Source organism: Ovis aries, chromosome 9 (assembly GCF_016772045.2).
Source record: "Ovis aries strain OAR_USU_Benz2616 breed Rambouillet chromosome 9, ARS-UI_Ramb_v3.0, whole genome shotgun sequence".
Lineage (NCBI taxonomy): Eukaryota > Metazoa > Chordata > Mammalia > Artiodactyla > Bovidae > Ovis > Ovis aries.
The window spans coordinates 69,127,883-69,139,214 of record NC_056062.1 but is presented as its reverse complement, the minus strand read 5'-3'; the positions used below and the strand labels follow the sequence as shown (position 1 = coordinate 69,139,214).

Here is an 11,332-nt window from a genome sequence, read left to right as displayed (position 1 = left end):
TGAAATTGCAGAAAGTTAGCTACATCCTTAGGTGGTTATGGAGTTTACATAGATCCAGGTTTTAAATTCAACTTTTTTTTTTAAACCTTAATATGGTGTAATTGTACATATGGTTGAAATTGTGAATTGGCAAGTGGCTAAGTGAATGGCTACCCACTCCAGTATTCTTGCCTGGAGAATTCCATAGACAGAGAAGCCTGGCAGGCTACCATTCATGGGGTCGCAAAGAACCAGACACAGCTGAGCAACTAACAAATTTCAATCTGCAAATATGTCCTCATTAGCTAAACATTTTTCAATAACTTTAGGTGAAGAAGTACTTCTCTACTTGAAAAGAGTACCAAGTTTTAGTCATGTGTGAAACCTATGGCCTTAGGTTGCCAAATTTAGCAAATTAAAATCAAAATTTCAGATTAGGAAATGGCTATTTTTTTTTATTACAAGAATGTTCCAAACATTGCATGGGGTATACTTACACTAAAAATATTAATTTTTTGGAATTCAGAGTGACCTGGGTGTCCTGTACTTTATCTAGCAAACCTAGCTTTGGAGCATATACAGCATGCACGTGTGTGCGTGCAAAGCTGCTTCAGTAGTATCTGACTCTTTGCCACCCTATGGACTGTAGCCTTCCGGGTTTCTCTGTCCATGGGGTTCTCCAGGCAGGAATACTGGAGTCGCCTGCCATGCCCTCCTCCAGGAGATCTTTCTGACCCACGGATCGAACCCACGTCTCCTGAAGCTCTTGCATTGCAGGCAGATTCTTTACCACTGAGCTACCAGGGAAGCCCCCATATAAGGCAAACATATCACCATTTTGAATCTGGCCTACAAGCCAGGTATAGCAGAAACATGTATTATTCACTAAATAGCCTTATGTTCCCTCATCACATTTTACAGATTCCTTGAAGTCAGGTAAAACCGCATGAGTAGTTCTGGTCAATATGCTATTGTTAGAAGGATGTATGCCAGTTGATTGATGTACTTAAAGGCCCACATGCAGCCACCATCCTCCCACAGGTCAGTCTTTTCCTGCTGCAGTGAACTGCAAGCCATATATTCAAGATGGCATAGATGCAAGACACAGTCTTATAACCCTGAAGAAAAGTTGGAATGAAGGTACCCAGGAGAACCACTGGATTGACAGTATACATTGTATGTGTAAGAAGTAAACCTTTATTTATTCATCCCTTGAAATTTTGAGGTTGATTTGTTAGGGCAGCTTGGCATAGCCTATCTTCATGAACACACTGTGCATATTAGATAAACTAAATATCATCTGTGAGTCTAAGTTTGCTGTTCTTCTTCTTTTTTTTTTTTTTTTGATCTTAATGGTGTTGTCATTAACTCTGTAGATTTGTCTGGAAGACTGAATGAGAATTACAGGTGAAATGAATCTGTCATACAGACTGAAGTAAGTCAGAAAGAAAAAAAATATCATATATTAACACCTATATGTGGAATTTAGGAAAATGGTACAGATCAACCTATTTGCAGGGCAGAAATAGAGACACAGATGTAGAGAATGTATGTGTGGACAAGGGGTGGGGTTGCGAGGGGGGTGAAATGAATTGGGAGACTGGGATTGACATATGTGTACTGCCACGTGTAAAATAGATGGTGAGTGGGAAGCTACTGTGTAGTGTATGGAGATCAGCTCGGTGCTCTGTGATAACCTAGAGGGGTGGGGTTGGGAGGGAGGCCCAAGAGGAGGGGATATATGTATACATATAGTAGATTCATTTTGCTGTAGACAACAACGTTGTACACAACACAACTAACACAACATTGTAAAGCAACTATACCCCAATTAAAAAAAAAAAAAAAGCCTTGGCACTCTGTCTGCAGTATGGTAGGCTGCAACAAATGAAAATGGTATTTCATAATATCATACCCATTATGATTATTGTTTTAATTCTTATAACAGCCTTATAAAATTGGTGTTATTATAATTTCCATTTTATGCCTAAGGGAAATGAGGCTTGGAGTGGTTAAGCAATTTGCCCAAGGTTATTTAAACAGAGCTCTAATTAAATATAGAGCTAGGTCTCCATTACAAGACAGGCTGGCTCCAAAATCTATATTTTCAAATCTATACTGCATAAACATTTGCCTGTGACATAGAGAAAAGTCTCTATTCCATTCAGTCATTTAAAAAACATTTATTGAATGCCCATCATTATCAGATGCCCTGTTATTAGCATTAGAATACAAAAATGAAAGACCAGACAAATGTTGACTTTAAGGAAGTCTCAGTCTTGTACAGACAAGTAAATCTATAATTCCAGATTGGTACAGTGAAATATGTGATCAAAGGAGGCACAGGCTTCTGGAGGAACACATGTTGGGAGTGGCAGTGGGGTTAGAGGAGGCTTCAAGGAGGTGGTGAAACTGTCTTGAGCTTAGTCTTGGACCACGAATGTGAGTGGGCCTGACCAAAATGTCCTGGGTCCTTGAGGCAGGGAGGACATGTACGGATCCTTCTGGCATGTTGAGGAACTGTAATTAGTTGTATGCCTGGTTACAAGCATGTAGTGAGTTCAGGATACTGGAGACAATAGAATATTGGATTTCCTCAGAAGCAGAGTTTGAAAAGGAGATTAGTGTGTGGGAAGCTTACTGAGGAGTGTGTTCAGGATCAATACTCATGGCAGAGAAAAGAATGAAGTAGGATCGGGCAGAGGTAGAAGCTGAGCTGCAATGCAGTCCCAGTGAAGCCTCAGCTGACCCCACATGTAGCTGTGCAGCTGGGACAGCCTTTCAGAACTGTCCTGAGTTAGAACATGGGTTCAGACCTTTATATTCCCACTCTGATGGATCACAGGATACCAGCTATCCTGGAAAGGAGTCATGACCTTGGGCAAGGCAGTTTTCCTCTGAGGAAATTCCTATAGAAGGCTGAGAGCTGAGGATCATCTTCCAGCAGCATTCTCAGAAGCTGGGGAAATAAGTCAGAGTCACCATAACCCATCCCCTGCATTTCTTACTCTTTGCATAACTTCCGAAGCAGCTCCTCATGAATTTTTCTTCCTGAGGGAAATTCGGAAAGGGAAGGTTAGTGAGACAAGCGACAGTTCTCACTGCTGCAGCTGGTCACGGGGCCACAGCTAACACTGGCTGTATCTCCCCTCTCCTATACATTCCAGATCCCCTCACCCTCAGCTAGCAGCTCTGCTGGTCTCGATGGTTTACCTGACATGACCTAGACCCTTTCTTTTCAGGTATCTGCGCACTGCTTACCATATCTTTCTCTGGTCAGAGTTACTACACCTGGGAAAAATTGAGGGCAAGAGGAGAAGGGGGTGACAGATGATGAGATGGTTGGATGGCAACACTGACTCAATGGACATGAGTTTCAGCAAACAGAGGGAGACAGTGAAGGACAGGGAAGCCTGGCGTGCTGCAATTCATGAGGTCACAGAGTCGGACATGACTTAATGACTCAACAACAATAACAAATTCAATTTACCATCAGAATTACTCAAGAGGGGACTCTTCTGGCTGTCCAGTGGTTAGGACTTTGCCTTTCAATGAAGGGGGTGCAGGTTCTATCCCTGGTTGGAGAGTTAAGATCCCACATGCCTTGCAGCCAAAAAACTAAAACAGAAGCAATATTGTAACAAATTCATTAAAGACTGAAAAAATGATCCACATCAAAAAAAAAAAAAAATCTTAGGAAAAAAAAGGATTGGTCAAAGGAGTACCGAGGGTCTGCCCAAGTGGATTACCTGAGCTCCTCGCATATTCTAACCAGTCCTACCTTTGCAAAAGAATAGTGACTCCTTATCTTGCTGACTGGTCCCTGGACTCTAAGAGCTGAAAGTGCCCAAACAGCAGCCATAGTTGTTCAACTGGACTCTTGATATGTCCCCTGGTTGAAAAGTTCTCCCTCTGAGAATCACGATCTCCATACCACAGAGCCCTTAACTCTATGTAAACAATAACAAAGAAACCTTAAAATCTGAGTGAAGATCAACTTTAGGACTCTTAAAATTTTAGAGGCCAGGAAGAATAAGAAAAACTAGGGGAAAAAGGAAAAAACACAATTTCATAGAAGAGAAAACAGATGTATGATGTTTCTGAAGCCAAAAGAAGAAAATTTTCAAAAGGTAGGCTTGATCAATTACTGTCAAATGCTGCTCTAAGACAGGTACAATGATATGAAGACTGAAGATAAACCACTGGATTCAGCAAGAACAGTGACTTAAAGAGTGTATATTTTAGTGGAGTGGAAGAATGAAAGCCTGACTGTGTGCGTGCTAACTTTCTTCAGCCATGTCCCACTCTTTGCGACCCTATGAACTGCAGCCTGCCAAGCTCCTCTGTCCATAGGATTCTCCAGGCAAGAATCCTGGAGTGGGTTGCCATGCCTTCCTCCAGGGAATCTTCCCCACCCAGGGATCAAACCCACATTTCTTATCTTTCCTGTATTGGCAGACGGGTTCTTTAACACTAGCATCATCCGGGAAGCGCAAAAGCCCGACTAGAGGGGTTAAACACAGGTTTGAAAATAGGAATACGAGGAGAGCAAGTGAAGATGGTGAGTATATAGATGTTTTTAAGGGATAAATTGGGATTGACATATACAAACTACTATGTATAAAATAGATAACTAATAACGATAGATACTATCTATCTATCTATAAAATAGATATTATTATCTATCTATCTATGAAATAGATAACTAATAACAGCACAAGGAACTCTATTCAATACTCTGTAGTGACCTATATGGGAAAAGAATAAGAAAAAGAGTAGATATATGTATATGTATAGCTGATTCACTTTTCTATACATCTGAAACTAACACACTATTGTAAGTCAACTATACTCCAATAAAAATTTTTTTTAAAAGGTGTTTATAGGGAAGTAAAGGAAAAGACAGTATCAATATCTTGAGGGAAAAGGCACAAAGGCTGTTTTTTAATGGATGTAGACATTATAATATGCTGATGAAAATGACCAATATAGAGAGAGTATTTGTGGAGGCCTAATTATTATTTGTCACAGATGCCTAAAAAGAAGTGTTTAGTAAGTGCCAGCTACTCCAGTTGTTTTGTACTGTTTTTAAAATCAGCCCTCGATAATTATAAAAATCATTTGTATACCTTCTTGAATTTTTAATTGAATTTTTGATTTCTAGGAAGTTTCTAGGTAATTTAATAAATATAGCCAAAATGTAAGGTCCATGAATGTTGCTGTGAAAAATAAACAAGAAGTTTACTGTTTCTTATGACCATGTGAAAACAAAATTACATACATTTTTGGGGAGAAAGAGGTTTATGTAGGCAGTCTATGCATCTAAACATAAACCTGTTATTTCCACAAAATAATTTACAATTATGATAATGTTTATTATTTGAGAAGAGTTTTGTCTATAGTCAATAACAGAGTGCTCTGTGGATGTGCTAGGTCACAAAAACAAAGACAAACAACATCACACAGAACAAAGAATAATGTCAGTGGAACTGTTGCAAGGCATGAAGCACTCTAGGTATTCAGATCAAAACTCTCCCTTTTTAGGAGTTTGGGGTGGACATGTACATACTGCTATATTTAAAATGGATAACAACTAAGACTTACTGTATAGCACAGGGAACCCTGCTCTAGGTTATGTGGAAACCTTGATGGGAGGGGAATGTCGGGGAGAATGGTACATGTATATGTATGGCTGAGTCCCTTTGCTGTCCACCTGAAACTATCACAACATTGTTAAACAGCTATACTCCAAAATAAAATTAAAAGTTTCTTTAAAAAGTAACTTTTCCTTTTTCCTCTCATAAGTGGCTTGAGGTGACCTCTAAAATTGACATGCTATTCACTTGACCCAGGAAACACCACAAAATCATGCAAATCCAGAGGTTCAAATCTTAATGTTCACTTTAAGAACATGTGAAACTGCATGAAACTCAGGCCATTAAGGGTATGCATATCTGAAAAGCCACCAAGTATCTGAAGGAGGTCACTTTAAAGAAGCAGTGTGTGACATTCCATCATTACAATGGTGGAGTTGGCAGGTGTGCACAAGCCAAGCAGTGGGGCTGGCTTGCAGAGTGGGCGGCCCAAAAAGAGTACTGAATTTTTACTGCACGTGTTCAAAAATTCAGAAAATAATGCTGAACTTAAGGGCTTAGGTGTAGATTCTCTGGTTATTGAGAATATCCAGGTGAACAAAGCACCCAAGATGCGGTGCAGCACTTACAGAGCTCATGATAGGATCAACCTGTACGTGAGCTCTTCTTGACACACTGAGATGATCATTACTGAAAAGAACAGATGGTTCCTAAACCAGAAGAGGAGGCTGCACGGAAGAAAAAGTTGTCCCATAAGAAACTGAAGAAACAGAAATTTATGGCTTGGGAATAAATGCTGCAAAAAATAAATGAAAATAAAAGTAAAAATCAAAAAGTAGCTTTCCCCCCATACCTTTTAAAAAGTAGCTATGGGGAATGCCTGAGTGGCCCAGTGGTCAAGACTGTGCACTTTGACTGCCAGAGCCAGGTTCAGTCCCTGGTTGAGGAATTAAGATCCTACAAAAATTTAAAAAAAGAAAAAAACAAAACACTAACTATGATGACTGGGTAACTAATTGGAATGTCTGGTATTAGATCAAATATGTTAGGGTCTCTAGGACAGACACAAAAGGAGGGTATGATGCATAGTTTTTACTATTTTGAACAAAACAGGAAAAAAGTGAAGCCTCTTTACTTGTGAAATTGTTCAATTTGTGTGTGAGGAAAAGCCATGTCTATAACCAATCAGAGCCTTTGGCCAAGTAAAAGATTACAGAGAATTATTGTCAGATGCTGGGTTTCTCCTTCCAGAAGAAAAACAACCCTATACCTTGAAAATTTCAAGAGCAGTCTTCCAAACCCCCTATAAAATATTAAACTAATATACTTGCAATTTTAGTACAAATCAGGAAATGCAAAAATTACAGTACTCATAGTTATATTAACTAAGTTCACAGGGCACACATGTAGGTCTTTTTATTCCAAAGCAGCCCAGTTTGATGAGTTAATATTTCTTTGGGGACTGAATACTTGTATTTTCTATCTTCTCTGAGTTAAGATTAGAAAATGAAAATAAGTGTTTGCATATTTCATTTAAAGTACAACTCCTTAGCATTATCAAGATGTTTGGTTGACCCCTGATTTTATATCAATATTTAAGGGAAGGTATTAAATGGGAAATCATTTTGAGGTAAAAATCAAAGACCATGTCATGTACTAGGGTTTTTATACTTTTTATATTTTACTGCCGTAATTTTACTTTGTTACTGTTTTCTATAACATGTTTCCATTATTTAAAGAGAAAAAAATAATACATTTCTAAGGGCAAATCTTCAATTTTCATCTTTTTTTTTTTTTTGCCACTTCACTCCACTTGGGGTATCCCCTGACCAGGGATAGAACATGGGCTGTTGGCAGTGAAAGCACAGAGTCCTAAACACTGGACCATCAGGGACTTCACAATTTTTTGCTTTTTTATGCCAAAACACTGAAAAGAGAGAATCATGCAATTCAGCATTTGATTTACTTAATGTCTCTCATTAAAATTTTTCTCATGCTGTGTTTATTTAATAGTCCAAATATTCTGATTGGTTTAAATATTCTGAAAAATATGCATATTGATTTGGGAACTGATAAAATATTTCTTAAAGTCATGATGGCATATCTACTTGCCAATGTATTATAGCAATGGGCATAACTAAAATACTCCTAAATCTTATATTTATCAACTGAGGGGAAACAACATTCTTTTTAAGAAACATGGCAAATCAACCAGTGTGATCTTATCATTTGGGAATGGTCTGAGGAACTCAGCCATAATTGTCCACCCAAGGGGAGAAAGAGAGTATTACTTCTCTACCAATTCTTGTCCTGTGTTTTGTTAATCCCTTGCAGTTCCAGATTTGTACGAGTCACACTTTAGCCGAACAGTTTCCTACAGGTGCTACAGCAAAATTTCCTGATGTAGAAAGCAACAAATTGCAGTGGTTGTAAGGTGCTGTCACGTTATGCTTGTGTGGGCCTGGTTGTTATAATAACACTCAGGCTGCTGCTGCTGCTGCTAAGTCACTTCAGTCATGTCCAACTCTGTGCAACCCCATAGACGGCAGCCCACCAGGCTCCCCCATCCCTGGGATTCTCTAGGCAAGAATACTGGAGTGGGTTGCCATTTCCTTCTCCAATGCATGAAAGTGAAAGTCAAAGTGAAGCCGTTCAGTTGTGTCCGACTCTTAGTGACCCCATGGACTGCAGCCTACCAGGCTCCTCTATCCATGGGATTTTCCAGGCAAGAGTACTGGAGTGGGGGTGCCATTGCCTTCTCTAACACTCAGGCTAGAAGTATGTTTAGAGAATGTGAGGTGGGGTGCAAGATGATGAACACCCTTTCATGATGAATTTTTGAAAAATAACATGGCATAACCATCAATAGATGTGGTTACTTTCAAATAGAAGGTAATATAGGAATACTTAAGGTTTATCAAGGTGACTATAAATAAGAATCCAATCTAAGTGTTAGTCACTCAGTCATGCCCGATTCTTTGCAACCCCATTGACTATACCCCGCCAGACCCCTTTGTCCATGGGATTCTCCAGGCAAGAGTACTGGAGTGGGTAGCCATTCCCTTCTCCAGGGGATCTTCCTGATCCAAAAATTAAACTCAGGTCTCCTGCATTGCAGGCAAATTTTTTTACCATCCGAGCCACCAAGGAAGTCATAAATAAGAATGCCTAAGCCCAAATGATCATATTGTGTTTAAGTAAAGAAAGATAGGCTAGAGTTAGAGAATATATCCCATTTTTTCAAGTCTGCATAGGACCTATTAAGAGGAAGGCAAAAAGTACTATAGAAGCTCTGCATGCCTTCAGGAGAGTTATTGTCTATATTGTCTCCTGTGAACTGGTTGAATATCTAGTCTTCTTAGCAGCATGGTATTTGGTGAAGAAGGGCATCAAGCAATCATTGCTTAGAGACACGGTATTAGAGACCTTAACTAGAAATATCACCTAACTTTATCCACTCCTCTTGCATGTTCACTAAGCAGCATCAGGTTCTATCCAGACTTCCTCATAAATTCCTGGTCTATAGGGGTAAGATAGACATTTTCATCATGAATAACTACATTATCTTCATTATCATATCTATCATTATACATTTCAAAACTGAGTTGTGGCTTACAGAGTAGTCCTTTGTGAACTTGAATGGTGTGAGATGGAAAAGGCTGAGCGTATCAAGTAAGAATATGACAAGGGAATCAAGATGATATGACAAGGAGAGAGTCGAGTACATTAAGTTCTAGTAAGAAAAGGCAGTTGAGAGAAAGTTTCCAGTGGAAATAAATGGCTTGGAAGGAGTAAAAGGTGCAAAGAGTGTGCTGATTCTTCTTCCTGGCTCTGTGGGCAAAGTGAAGGAAGTTTGGGAGACAATAACTAATTGTTCTCAATTAATGGAGGATAAAGTATTTGAGAAAAGGTTCAAGACTAGAGCTTGGCCCATTTTGACAGCAGAAGGGACTCTACAAAATACCACAGACCAGATTATCCTAAATTTTCACTTGGTGTGTGGTGTGATGGTACCTTCCATCTCAGCAAAGTCTTTTTTTTTATTTTTTATTTTTTATTTTTTATTTTTTTTTATTTTTAAAATTTTAAAATCTTTAATTCTTACATGCATGATGGTTTGATTTGATCCATTATCAACAGTCCTTGGAGATGGGAAACAAAGGTGACTGCAAAGCATTCGGTAAACATAAATTAATATAAAGGTCAACATTAGCAATTTTCCAGCAAATGTCTCTGAAATAAGTGATGTATTTTGTGTAAAATTTCAGAGTGGTTTCTCGATACATTAAAATGTGTTTCTCTTATTAGTGATGCTTTCATAGTTGGCTCGATTCACTTGATATCGATGATCTACACTATAATAAAATTTAAGCAGAGAAACTTAATACAGTCTGAACCAGGAACCACAGCTTCGTTGGGACTTAATGTATCATGTTGCAGCATAACATTCTAATATACATAATTTCCTAAATCATGCACTGACTTCAGGGAGTACTTAAATATTCAGCACAATTCTCTCTTAAGTCTCCAGAATACAGTTAACAATCTGATGTCCTGCATGGAGAAGACAGAAAACCGTCCCTCCACACCAGATGCACCAGCACAGACACCAAATCAGACAGCTGTTACATGAAAAAGCATTCTGGTAGAGGTATTTCCAGAACACTTCAATGGGACACAAAGGGAAGAAGAATCAGCATTTCCTGAATGTCTACGTGTCAACCCCTTTACTAGTATTTTTAACATATTTTGTCCTCAGAACAAATTTACAAGTATACTTCTTCATTTTTCCCATTTCACTTTTAAGGAAACTAAGGTCAGAAATACTACTGAAGTTAATACAGCTGTGATGGAACTGAGACTGGAGTACAATTCTGTCTTCTTTCTATTCATACACACAACCAGGGATCTATGTCCAAATCTATGAATGCAGATGACTTCTGGTGGAGCAACCATCGTGAGTATTTCAACATTATTTCTTCATCAGACAATCCTTTCACTGCTGTCCAAGTTGGCATGCATTTAAGAAAGTGAAATCTCCACTGCTTCCTTAGAAGAAGGGGATATCAGACCAGTCTTTGTTTTCTTAGTGACCACAGGTATGGTTTCAGGAACCAAGTTCTAAAGTGTTCACCAGCTGTAAATTCCTGAATGACAGAGGCCATGACCTTGACTTCTCATTTCCAATTTATACCTGGTTTAAAGGAATCTTGCCACATGTCAAACCATGGCAACAGTAGAATATATCTGAGTTACTGAATTCTTGCTTCCTCTAAACATTGAAGGCTCAAGCCCTGAATTATTTCAATTATTTATGAAATGAACAAATGTTCACATTAATACAGTTCATTATTTACTTGATGTAAGTAAACAAAGAAAATGTTTGGCAAATGCTCGCTTTTACAGTGAATTTGGTTTGGCCTGCTAAGTGGTGAAGGATTTGGATATGAATATTTTCAGTTGGCAGCAAGAAGGAGAAAGAGTTCTCCATTTGCTTCTTGACATGGTGAGTTTAAGGAATGTTTTGTGCTGTTATCCTGACATACTTACAAAATTGTAAACTACAGCTTTCACTGGAAGACAATATTAGGGGGAAAGACACATACATTTTCGCTCTCGAAAAGTAGGAGGAAAAGGGAACTCTTATTTTGAGTCTACCATATAAAATACTGACTTCATATAGTTTCACAGGCAAACAGATTAGAATTCACTTTAATTTCATCAGAAACTTATACATATATGAGAAAACTAAGGTAACT

At 38.6% G+C, this 11,332-nt stretch overlaps 1 long non-coding RNA gene across 1 annotated transcript in view; it reads right to left on the bottom strand.

The window, feature by feature from the left end:
* Window positions 1–921: 921 nt before the first annotated feature.
* Window positions 922–11,332, bottom strand: part of LOC132657190 (uncharacterized) — a 190,648-nt gene continuing 180,237 nt past the window's right edge. Inside the window, exons 4-5 of the long non-coding RNA XR_009594985.1 lie at window positions 2,988–3,030; window positions 922–1,361 (exon numbers count right to left, since the gene is read on the bottom strand). This is a non-coding gene — a long non-coding RNA (uncharacterized LOC132657190). The remainder of the gene's footprint in view (window positions 1,362–2,987; window positions 3,031–11,332) is intronic.